This window comes from Centropristis striata, chromosome 4 (assembly GCF_030273125.1).
Source record: "Centropristis striata isolate RG_2023a ecotype Rhode Island chromosome 4, C.striata_1.0, whole genome shotgun sequence".
In the NCBI taxonomy this organism is placed as follows: domain Eukaryota; kingdom Metazoa; phylum Chordata; class Actinopteri; order Perciformes; family Serranidae; genus Centropristis; species Centropristis striata.
Window position 1 is genome coordinate 39,756,928 of NC_081520.1, and position 12,332 is coordinate 39,769,259.

The 12,332-nt window shown below is 39.2% G+C and overlaps 1 protein-coding gene and 1 long non-coding RNA gene across 3 annotated transcripts in view; one reads left to right on the top strand and one right to left on the bottom strand.

Moving 5' to 3' along the window:
• dscaml1 (Down syndrome cell adhesion molecule like 1) overlaps window positions 1-12,332 on the top strand; it is a 155,846-nt gene that overhangs the window by 45,706 nt on the left and 97,808 nt on the right. The gene's annotated exons all lie outside the window — the stretch shown is intronic.
• Window positions 5,228-7,055, bottom strand: LOC131969588 (uncharacterized). The gene is made up of 3 exons (XR_009394131.1): window positions 6,804-7,055; window positions 5,677-5,848; window positions 5,228-5,397 (listed from the first exon to the last, which is right to left on the bottom strand). It is a non-coding gene; the product is annotated as an uncharacterized LOC131969588 (long non-coding RNA).

Genomic DNA, 12,332 nt, shown 5'->3' on the forward strand with positions numbered 1-12,332 from the left:
AAACACTCTGACTGAGTGTGTGAGTGTGTTTGTGTTCAACTCAGCCTCTGACTGATCGCATAAACTCACCGGAATCTGCAAATCTTTCTGTTATAGCCCTCCATTTTTCCTCTAAACTCTGTTTATGAAGCAGATTCATAATGCCTCAGGATAAGCATGAATGTTTGCTCAAGTTGAAAACATTTTCACCTCTAGTGGATGTGCCTTTGCCACAGTTCATGCCAGCCGGGCAGATTTGCATCTATTCGTGTCCACTCACATCTTTCCTTTGACTTTGTACGCATTATTGCCGCCTCTAAAATTTGACTTGTGTTCTGTTAAAGGGGACATACTTGTATTTTGGGTTTCTACTATCATCTATGTAAAAAAAACCCACATATTTTTTTTATCATACTGTCTATCTGAGTGTACCTATTATCTCTGTCTGCCTTACACACTGCGTTTTAGCATGTCTGTTTAAGCTCCACTCCTAAAAAAACACTCTGATTGGTGTGTGTTTCCAGGTCTTCTGCATCTGCTCTTCCAGTGTCTCTGCACCATCATTGCAGCTGGGGAATGACTGTAATGTAATGTAGTGGCACTTTCAACCTGACAGAAGTCCTGATATGTCATTTAAAGGAACAGTTTCTAATAAGGGGCTGTGTGCATTTCACTGGATTGAGCATTTTGATACTTTCATAGTTTTTATATAGCACCAAGACCTGCTTTATAATAAAAAAAAGTCACCTTTAAGAAAGAATAATATGACCTCCAGGTAAAGTTTGATTTTTAAAATTTAAGTTTTAACTTCACAGTAAATTATAGGAGCAAACACTGGGCTTCAAGGGTCAAAATATAAACTGAGAAGATTTTAAGTCTTGACAAAGGGTAAAAGAAGAATGGATTGTAAGAAAGGGAAGTTCGAGAGCTGGTGTCTGGTTTAGACTGCAGGCCTCTTGCAAACTAGTAATGAGTGGAGCTAATTAATTTAGACTCTGCCAACAGATGGCTAAAGCCACATGGCAGCCGCTAAGGGAGGTACTCCTCTTTCCTCACTCTCTTTTTCTCTTTTCCTTTAACTGTCTCCGTCCATCTCTCCAGCAGCACTCACTGTTAGCCCCTTTGCATGTGTGTGTGTGTGTGTGTGTGTGTGTGTGTGTGTCTTCGAAGTTGTCACCGGCAGCCCGAGTATTTGATCGATCTTCAGTGAGCAAAGGCCTCTGGGGTAGACATGGGAGCTCTCAGGCTATTAAACAATTACACACTCTCAAGGTGGTCACCTCAACCTTCAACACAGAGGGACAGAGAGAGAGAGAGGGATACTGTGTGTGTGTGTGTGTGTTTCAGGTATGTGTTTGTTCCTGCAGGTAGAGGAGACTGGATAGAAGGATGAGAAAAGGCAGATGGAGAAATGGCGGAAAATGGTTTGGTATTAATGGCTACATTTGTCTGTGGCTTCGCTCGCTCGTGTAAACACCACTCCGACATCATATTGTGACCCCACCCCCCCTCCTCACACACACACACACACACACACACACACACACACACACACACAGCCACTAACCACTTAAATCTCCTTCTCTTACAATACCGCCACACACACAGAAGCCACACTACAACCACTCTGGTGTTTCTGCAACCAAAGCCATTTCTGAGGAGTTTCCTTGAGTACTTGAGCGGGAAAACACATTAAAGTTTAACTGGAGGAGGAGAGAAAGGAAGAAGGAATGAAAGAAAGGGGACATCAGAGTACTGTCACACACGCTATTCCCCCCCCAACCCCCCTGCCCCCCGATACTCTCAATCTCAATACTGTGCTCTTTTTGTTTCCTTTCTGGCTAAATGGAAAGGTTAAAGGATGCAAGCGACATGCAAGGCTGATGAAGAGGAAAGGGAAGGAGAAATTGGATTAGTCGAATAGAGGAGAAGCTTTGGTATCGGAAAGACTATTGATATTCAGTAATAAGTCCATCACACTACTGATGCATCATTCCATTGCAGATTTCACACCACTGAGTAGGATGACCAATTGACAACAACTGTATCAATATGTATTGCTGCTGAAAATAATCAACAGCTTACTGTACAGCACTGAATAAATGTAAGTAGTAAAAATTACATGTCTTTATTCCACCAATCTTTTCCCCCTCTGTAGTGGATTTCCTCTTCCCTGCCAAATAGCGACTGTCAAAGGGTGCAAAAACAAAACAGATAAAAATGGAGAGAGGGAATAGAGAGAGAAAAAGGGGGGAGAGAGTAGGGGACAGATGGGGGAGCTGGCAAGCACGTGGCACACTTTGCATGGGAGTGTGTGTATGTGTGTGACACACAATAGTGGTAATTATCTTAGCCGTTGAGTGCACAGAGGGCTTGGCAGTATAGGGTATGATGGGGGGGCTGGAGGGAGGGAGGGGGGGGGGGACAGGCAGTCAAACAGTAATATAATCATAGTCCTTTGTGTGAGCGAGAGCAGAGGGCAGCTCAGTGTCAGCTGTTATTGAGTGCTTATCCCCTAACGGCCTCCCCTACACACAAACACACACATACACACACACACACACACGATGTATAGCCATGTCCATAAAATTGTGCTATTCATATATTCATGCTCAGCCACTTTCACACGTCAATTCCTCGCAAATCCATCAGTCACAGCTGAACAATGTGCAGTATTTAAACCAAACATTATGCCTAATCTGACATGCAGTGAAGGGTTCCTAGTGGTTGCGACAGGTGACAATTTGATCCGCTAATACAAAGCCTAATCGCTATAGTAACTAGTGTTAATGTTAGAGTTGTCTTAACTACAAGCAACACAGGCTTTGTCCATTCATCAGCTGTTCTGTTGCCTACTGTACATGCAAATCCCCACTGTTTGTATAAAAACCAACGTCTCTGAAAGTTCATGTGAATGTACTGTATGTGTGCTTGTATTGGTTACAATCTAGGGACATATATCACACAGTTAACTTATGGGGACTCAAAGCTGGTCCCCATAAAGTCGTGGTTTTGGTTAGGTTTAGTACTGTATTGAGACATGTAGTGGTTTATGTTTAAGGTTTAAAGTATTTGTGGCCTACAGTGCATTTCAAACTGATGGTCAAAAGATCAATTGTGTAAGTGAATCAAGATTAAATGCTAAGTTAAATGCTAAGATTAAATGTTTACAACATGCATCAAGCAAAAAATGCAAATATTAATTGCTGGCTTTCTCTTATCTCAATTGTAAACCTGATTTTTAGCCAATTCTTCATTTATTTACTCACTATGCAGACATTAAGCTTATACTAAACCGAGTAGGTTTGAAGGGATGACGATAGATGATGATAGGGTTTTCCTATGAAAAGGTGATTTTAACTAAATAAGCACTAAGGTGCTATAAAAACTAAGATGCTATAAAGATGATAATTAGAATCTGCATCCTCCTGTGCATGTAGAGATGTTTGTGGTGTGGTGGCATGTCTAACCGTAGAGTTAATTGAGCTGCCAGGGTCGGCTAACAGGAGCTACATTAGGTCAGCCCACACTGGCTACTGGGGGCTGACTCACTGCAGCAGCTAACATTAACGATTGATTTCAATGGTTTGGAGCCCCGCTTCCAATCCACCAAGCCTCGCCTCCAACGAGGCAAATAAACTAAATTTATTTCATATACCATTATCACTAAAGGCAGAGGAATTTGACACATTGAGCAAGAAAGAGCATGAGAGGGAGAGACAGAAGTCATTGCTAACAGCTAAGCTAAAGAAGCTAAATGCTAAGTGGCTAATAAGACACTGTTATGAACACCACGTAGAGTGTTGATTTTATGTTGATTTTATGATTTTTTGTTTTGTTTTTATTTGTATACATGCATATTTTATTTTGTGTGGTCGGTACATTTTACATTTTATTTTATTTATTTTTATCCAATTTTTTATTATTTTATCTTATTGCATTTTACTGTCCTACTGTTTACTACATCTCTTTGTATTGTGTTATCTATTTATTGTTTGTGCAGCACTTTGGAAACCTTGTGTTTGCTAAAATTGTGCTATATAAATAAAGTGGATTGGATTGGATTGGATGAAAAATTTGACAAAATTTTCTGGGTTGAGGTAGCATTAGAGTAGCAAGAATATGCTATCAGTAAGAAGCATCTGCAACCAAAAATGAGTAGATATGCTTACTGCAGCAGGTCAGCCAAGCAGGAGGCAAAACAACTGAGTTGATTTCATTGATTGTAGCGGAAATGTGCAGTGTTGCAAAAGCCGTTTCACACATGTTACATGTTCAACATAGCCTCCCTGTCACACTGGCAATCAGATCGATTTTCTGTGATACCGAGAACACGGTTTGACGATATGAAAATTGAAGTGATTGCCCAACCCTTTCACTGACAGTTCCCCCTTAGAACTCCAACAACTTCTCTCTTTCTGTAATTTCCCCCCGTTTTCCTCTTGATTCCTCTTGATTCCTCTTGAGTATTGATTCTTATGCACGCACAAAAAAAACTTAATTCACACGGATATGTTTTCACCTCAATTTGTACTGCATGCATACAGTAAATTAGAGTATTTTCACGCCGAGTTGTGCCTTTCCATGGCCTGCACTGACGCCAGTTGTAAAATTTAAATATGCCTTAAACATATTTAGGACTTTTATCTATTTTTGAAACTGATATTTTTTCCTATTGGTTTGTTCCAAGTCACGTGACTTTCAAGGTCCCGGCAGTCAGAACAAAAAACATGGCGGACAGTTCTCTCATTTTTAGTGAAAAAAAATCAATATTTTGACTTAGTTTCTGCATAAAAATGGATTTTGATCACATTTCTAGCGAGAAATATATGTTTTATTTTCTAAATATTCACTCAGTGAATGTACATAATCACTTTGTATGTTGGAATAGCCACGGGATATGACTGTCATTAACTTGCATTGCAGCAAAATCCGTGTCAGTTTCACGGAACTTTGAGTGATTCCGTGGCTATTCCACGGATTTTGAGTTAAGCAAATCCGTGGCTATTTCACGGAGTCCTGTGAGACCATGTTGCTATTTTCTATAATCTGAAATTAATCATCTATGCTTTTTGTATTGCTGTTTTGACAAAAGGGGCTATTTTAAGTTGCCACCTTTGTCTCTGGGAAGATTAAAGACTGAATAGATTAAGCATCAAAACAAAAATATAATTAAGAGATTCACTCATAAAAAAAACCCTTCTACATCTTCTTTTTATTTCAAAAAAATCAAGACAGAAAGAAAAGATATAGACAGACAGGAGTAGTGACTAGAGTCGAGGGATGGCCTTGAGCTTGGAACATCAAAGTTAGTGTAGTGAAGGGTTAAGCACACAGTGTTGTATGGAAGCCTGTTTAGGGCTCATAAATAATTCTCTGGCCTGGTCTTGATCCTTCAGCCCTGAGGAAATCCCACAGCTGACCAGAGAAAATACACAGGACACATCTTAGACTTGACCTTCTACTGTATACCCACACACAAAACACACTCAAGCCTCCTTAGACATCTCTCTTTCAACATGGCCTCTTTCTGTCTCTTGACCCTCACTTACTCTTTCTCTCTCTCTCTCTCTCTCTCTCTCTCAGCTCTGCAGGGATCGGCTTAGCTTCTACACATCCTTGATGATAAATAAATGTTTCGCTTTGTCTCCTCATCAATAATGCAGACATACTTTAAGTGCTGCTGTGGGGACTTACATTCTTTGTCTTTTCTCTGTGTTGTTCCCCCCTCTCAATTATTTCTTCACCTCAATCTCTCCATCTGATAGAGGAGAGGAGGCAGAGAGGGGAAACATAGAAAAGCACTCAGAATCTCCTCCAGTCTTTCAGAGCCTACCTGTGGCTCAGTGAGAGAGCAGCAGGGCTTCACCTGAGCAACAGGAGACAACAAGGAAGAAGTAGAAAAGACAGGATTGAAACTGATTCAGCTTTTGGAGGAATTTGTGATATTACAAATTACATAGATTGATAGTCAGTATGTTGACTGTTAAGAGTAGTGTAGCAGTCTGATGTCTTATTTAATGACCAGGGTTTAGAGCATTTAGAAAATCATAGATTTGATATTCCCCATTACGTAGATACTCAACTGTGGACATTTGCATTAATCACACTGCCTTAATTATTTGTTGTAGTTTATTCATAAAATAGTTAATCAACCAAAACTATGGAAGAACTTTCAATACTGCACATATTGTTCCTCTTACCTGTAGTCGTGTTCATCAATCATATCCCGTGGCTATTCCAACATACAAAGTGATTATGTACATTCACTGAGTGAATATTTAGAAAATAAAACACATATTTCTCGCTAGAAATGTGATCAAAATCCATTTTTATGCAGAAACAAAGTCAAAATATTGATTATTTCACTAAAAATTAGACAACTGTCCGCCATGTTTTTTGTTCTGACCGCCGGGACCTTGAAAGTCACGTGACTTGGAACAAACCAATAGGAACAAATATCCATGGAATAGCCACGGGATATGACCATATGATCATTAACTTGCATTGTAGCGAAATCGGTGTCAGTTTCACGGAAATTTGAGTGATTCCGTGGCTATTCCACGGATTTTGAGTTAAGCGAATCCGTGACAATTTCACGGATTCCTGTGAGACCATGTTCATTACAGCTTGGCTGATGAGGTTTGGGGGTGAACTGTCCCTTTAAAGATGTGAAAAAAGCACAATTTTAAAGTTTTTTGCCCTAAAGCTAGGTCATTGGTTTGAGTGGCCTCAGTCTTACCATTTGAGCAGATTGACTCAAGCCACCATAGTGTCCCTTGTCTTCAGTATTCCCCTGACTGGCTGGACTGCAGGGCACTGACCTTGGATCTTTAGTGGTGTTGACGCATTATTCTTCATGTTGACCAACATCTTTAAGATCTCATGAATGTTGCAGGACCCCAGTGGTGAAAGAACTTCCCATTTCAGTCAAGCACTTGAGTTGCCCTGGCAACAAATGTATTCTATGAACTACCTCACATCTCCTTCTCCCTTCTGTCTCTTAATAAACTTCATTTATTCTCCATATTTCCATAACATTTTCTCTTTTTGCTTTATGATCGCGGTAGTATTGTTAAAGCTTTTTTTTTAAATCACACTGGATCAGGTTATGAAGTTTATTTAGTTGTTGTACTTGGTGTTAGTTGTTCTGTATAATAGCACCAGCTTTATGTATAATGAGTGATTGCACCTTGTGAAGTTTGCAAAACAAAAAGGAAATTAGACAATTGGACTAAAGGCACAAGTCAAAAGAAAAGTAGGAGCAGAGAAAGTGAAGGCTGTTACAGTTTAACCTTGATTCTGCAGTGATATTGCAATGACACATTTGTAAAATGAATATGTGTGGGTATAACTGCTTGTGTGCATGTGCAAATGTATTATGTGCTTGTGTGTTCATGTGTGTGAGTCCAGGACTCTGAGTGAGAAAGAGCACAATTATATCTTTTGGAATTCAAAAGCTTTGCGCTTGAGCATTACCGCGTACACTACAAGTTTAGTGAGATATCCTTTTTTATTTTGTAAGCCAGGGCCAAGCTAAAATGATTATTATAGTATATTCAGTAAATCAGAAGGCCGCCTTTTATTTCTGGCGGCATTTACCCCTTTATCCCAGTTTTCAATGCCCAATTCCCACTGCAGTCCTATGTGCTGCTAATTCCTACTCTTAGATGGTAAAGCAAACAGAATTAATTGCTAGAGGTGCAACAAAGATTTGATCCAAGCAAGAAGCACTTCTGAAATGTTATGCATCTGCTCTCACTACGGCCCATTATGCCTGTTATGGCATACAACACATCCAGTTCTTCTAAGAATTTGTGTGGTTGTGGATTGAAGGTTAGAAAAGTGACCGTGTGATAGAGGTCAACAGTTCAATAACCGGACAGTGTACAAGAATACATTTCTCATTTTCCCTGAATAATTCAAGGTAAAAAAAAAAGGGTACAGGTAGGGGTTTAATAGCATTTGATCAAATTTAAGCCCAGTTAAATCCAATAAAGACAGGGAACACTATAAAGTGTGAGATACGTTTTGAATTGGGGTATTTTGTAAACCGCATATGATATAATATATATAAGGGCCTACATCATTTTATATGACAGCAGTCATATATGGGAAGTTTATTAACAACCAAAAAAGTTTGGACATTGTCTAAAATGTATATGAAACAGACATTTTGACATAAATAGAATTGAACACTGTACAAACACGATATATACACAGTCGCCCATAAAGTTTGAATAATTTTGTTTTTAAGAAAAATCCACTGTTAATTTTGTTTTTAGTTTCATTTTGATATGTTTGGAAGGGATTGGTTAATAAAGTTTTCATAATAAATCACATTGTCACAATCAAATTATTCCAGCTTTATGAGTGACCCTGTATTTAACCTCCTGAGAACCTGCGTCCTCATATGTGGACATTACATTTTAGGTTTGCTGGACTTTATACTTCATTCTGCTTAACTATGACATGTTGTCCTCAGTAGTACACACTCTAGAAAATACATCAAGGAGTGAAAAAATCAGATGGCAGCATCTTGGTAAAGTCAATCAACAGCTTATCCCCAGAAAAAAGTGGACCAGGTACAAAACCTGATCAGATTTTATGGTTAAAACTTGTTTATTTGTGCTTAATAATGTTTGTAGTTTGAGATTCTGTACATTTGACTTCTATACAATTTGACTATTTTTAGCAATAGCAACAAGCTACGACTGCTAATCAGGAAGTTCTCATTTTTTGCTATCGTTCTTTCAAAGAGAGGCTGTAAATGTATGGAAGTAAACAGATTTACACACTGGTGTTCTACAGTAAAATAACGCTTAGTTTTTAATAATACTTTGTTTTTAATAATGCTTAGTTTTTGTACTTATCATGTCCTACTAATCCTAAATATTTAGGAGAAACTAAAATACTTACTAAAGCTTGGGTCTCAGGAGGTTAAGGTTCAGGCTGATAAACTTGTGAATAATATACTGTCTGAATTGTGAATGTTGCCTTCCGTTTATATTTACGTTTCACATAGCATGCCAGCTTTTATAGAATGGGGGTTGTACTGTAGGTGCATCCATTTTACTGCATGTCCTCTCAGAATACTGCAGGACAATACTGTACATAGATATGTGTGTGTGAGTGTGTATCTGGTAAATGCAACCTGACAGTATAAAATGCCTAGAAGAGTGTGTCAGCATTTGGTGAAGCAAGTGACGGTATCTGTGTGTCATTGTGGTCCATGAGTTTCTGGGTAAGGAGCTGCTGTGTGTCTGATGTGATGTGCAGTGTATGCTGTGTGTCACAGCAAAACAGCTGTTCCTGCACAGAGCCGTTGGGCACCTGTGTGTGTGTGTGTGTGTTTATGTTGTTGTGTGTGTGTGTGTGTGTGCAAGGGGCAGACTGCCTTGTATCACTGTCACTCACAGAGACAGAGAAAGACACTGATGTTGTTTCACACTGACACTTATCTGACTCCACTGTCCTTAACTCTTACCCTGCTCCAGGCAGATATATGCGTTCTTGTGTGTCATACAGTCACATCACATCAAACCATGGCACCCAAACTCTGGCCTGAAGCCCATTCCTCTCCTCCACAATCATTTTTCAGCTTCCTCACTCCATTTCTCCTGTTTTTTTTATCCTTCTCTCCTTTCCCTAACTGTTCAGCAGTCTGGATGCCTCTGTAAAGTTGAAGGATTTACAAGCTGACACAAGTTGCTTTATTCCTGCCTGTTTGCGTGGTTGGCTGCATGATAGAGTTTTATTCAATCTGAATCCGGTATTGAATCAGTCAAAACGGAGTCCTTGAGGTCTATGTAGTCTATAATCCTTTAGGTCTATTCAGTATAAAATTAGAAAAATTGAAGGAAGGAAGAAAACATTTAAGCTTTTCATGTTTGCTATATAGTTAAATTACTACTTAAAGCAACTGCAACAATCTTTAAGATGGTCATTAAACACTTTCTCATGACCTACATAAGCAAAGAAAACCATCATTGGCTATCTTTTTATATAGCTTCTCTCAGGCAAGTTTAAAAACAAACAAACAACAATAAATACAAGACAACAACACAAAATGAAACGACAACAAGACTCAACAATTATTTGTGTTCAAAAGGAGTCAAAGCTTATTAAATCCCACCCCTTCTCCCTATGTTAATTTACTATATTCAGTTATATAACAACAATAATATTTATATATATGTATGTATAACACATAGTAATGTAGTTTATAAACTCATTATTACAATTATTAACACACATAACTTGTTATTAACTTACAAACACATAAGTACACATACACCTATGTAGTCATAATGAGACAACAATGAACAAACAAACAACAATAACACACACAAAAAAAGACAAAATAGTAATACATTTAAAAAATAAAACGTCAACAATAACCACCTACTGTCATTCCACACACCCGTTTTATCCCTATATGGTGTGAAGACATGCTTTTTATATTTGATTTTGAAGTGTTTCATGTTTGAAGATTGTTTTATTTCTTCACACATCCCATTCCATTCTAATGGCAGTCTGGTTCTCAGGCCCTGCCAGACTCTTTAAACCAGTAGTTCTCAACCTTTTTGAGTCGCGACCCCCAATTTAACATGCATGTTGTCCGTGACCCCCACTCACTGAACAGAATCTCACACGCACAGTTAATATCACCCAAAAAGACACAAAATGACCAAAAAAAGGAAACAAAATGACCAAAAAAGACAAAAATTGACCACAAAATGATCAAAAAAGACAAAAATGAGCAAAAGAGACACAGACTGACCAAAAAAAGGCACAAAATGACCAAAAAAAGACACAAAATAACCAGAAAAGACACAAAATGACCCAAAAAAGACACAAAATGACCAAAAAAAGACACAAAATGACCAAAAAAAGACATTAAGTGACCAAAAAGACAAAAATACATGAACACTTTAACACAGTGGAGACAGAGCTGACTTCCAAAATGATTTGGCGACCCCCAGAAATCATCTCACGACCCCAATTGGGGTCCCGACCCCCAGGTGGAGAATAGCTGCTTTAAACAATGAACATTTCCTGTCACTAATTTAAATGTTTTGGTAATTCGAGTGTGTGTACAAATATTTGGTTTAAAAGCACACACTTGGTATAACGCATATTGCTGCCATATTTCTGACCCTGTGACCTCCTGCAGAGGTTTCTGGGCCAGAGTCTTGCTTTAGCTGTGAAATGATGCTGCAATCGTCTTTTTATGGTATCACCGATGTCATTAAAGTGAAGCCAAAGGAACTTTGATCTGGTAGGAAATAGAAGATTAGAAGTCATAATGACTTTGGGTTAAATATAGGGTTAATAACCTGCCCTCCAAGTCAACCTTCTGGCTGTTGTTATGAACAGAGTCACACGGAGAGGTTGATGTTTACCTGGAGTGAGTACGGCTGTACAGAAATATTCTTTATTTTCTGCTCTAGTTCTGTTACAAAAATACTGTCTCTGATGTTGTTATGCTCTGAATTCATGGGGTTAGGCCATGGCAAACACTCACACACACACACACACACACACACACACACAGTCAGCAGTCATGTTCTGCCAGCACTCCTTGTAATCCCTCAGACAAATTACAACGTCTTCTCCTCCTCCTCCTTTCTCCTCCTCCACCTCCCCTCACTCTACTCTCTCCTTCCAGCTGCAATTGGATTTGGATAAAGATGGCTTTTCCTTTTCTTCTCTATTCTTCCCTGCTTTGGCTAAAGAGGGATTTGCCCGGGGAGATTACACACAAACACGCGTACACACAAACGTGCACACTCGCTGACTGTGGCGCGGAGACGTTGCATTTGAGGAAAAACATCTTCACTTACAAACACCCCCCCCCCCCCCCCCCCCCCCCCCCCCTCCTCTTGTTCCCCCACTCCCCCCTTGCCTGCACTATAGTGACGAGCTCCATAGCCAGAGGTCAACAACCTCTCTTGCCTTCTCTGTCTTTCACTGCTTTGCTTTTTCTTCTTTCCCACACACTCGGGCCTGTACGACTATTTAACTCCTTTGCAGAACCTGGTCTCACAGGAATCTGTGAAATAGCCACGGATTCGCTTAACTCTAAATCCGTGGAATAGCCACGGAATCACTCAAATTTCCGTGAGACTGACACGGATTTCGCTACAATGCAAGTTAATGACATATGACATATGTCATATCCCGTGGCTAGTCCAACATACAAAGTGATTATGTACATTCACTGAGTGAATATTTAGAAAATAAAACATATATTTCTGCAAGAAATGTGATCAAAATATTGTTTTTTTCACTAAAAATGAGAGAACTGTCCGCCATGTTTTTTGTTCTGACCGCCCGGACCTTGCAAGTCA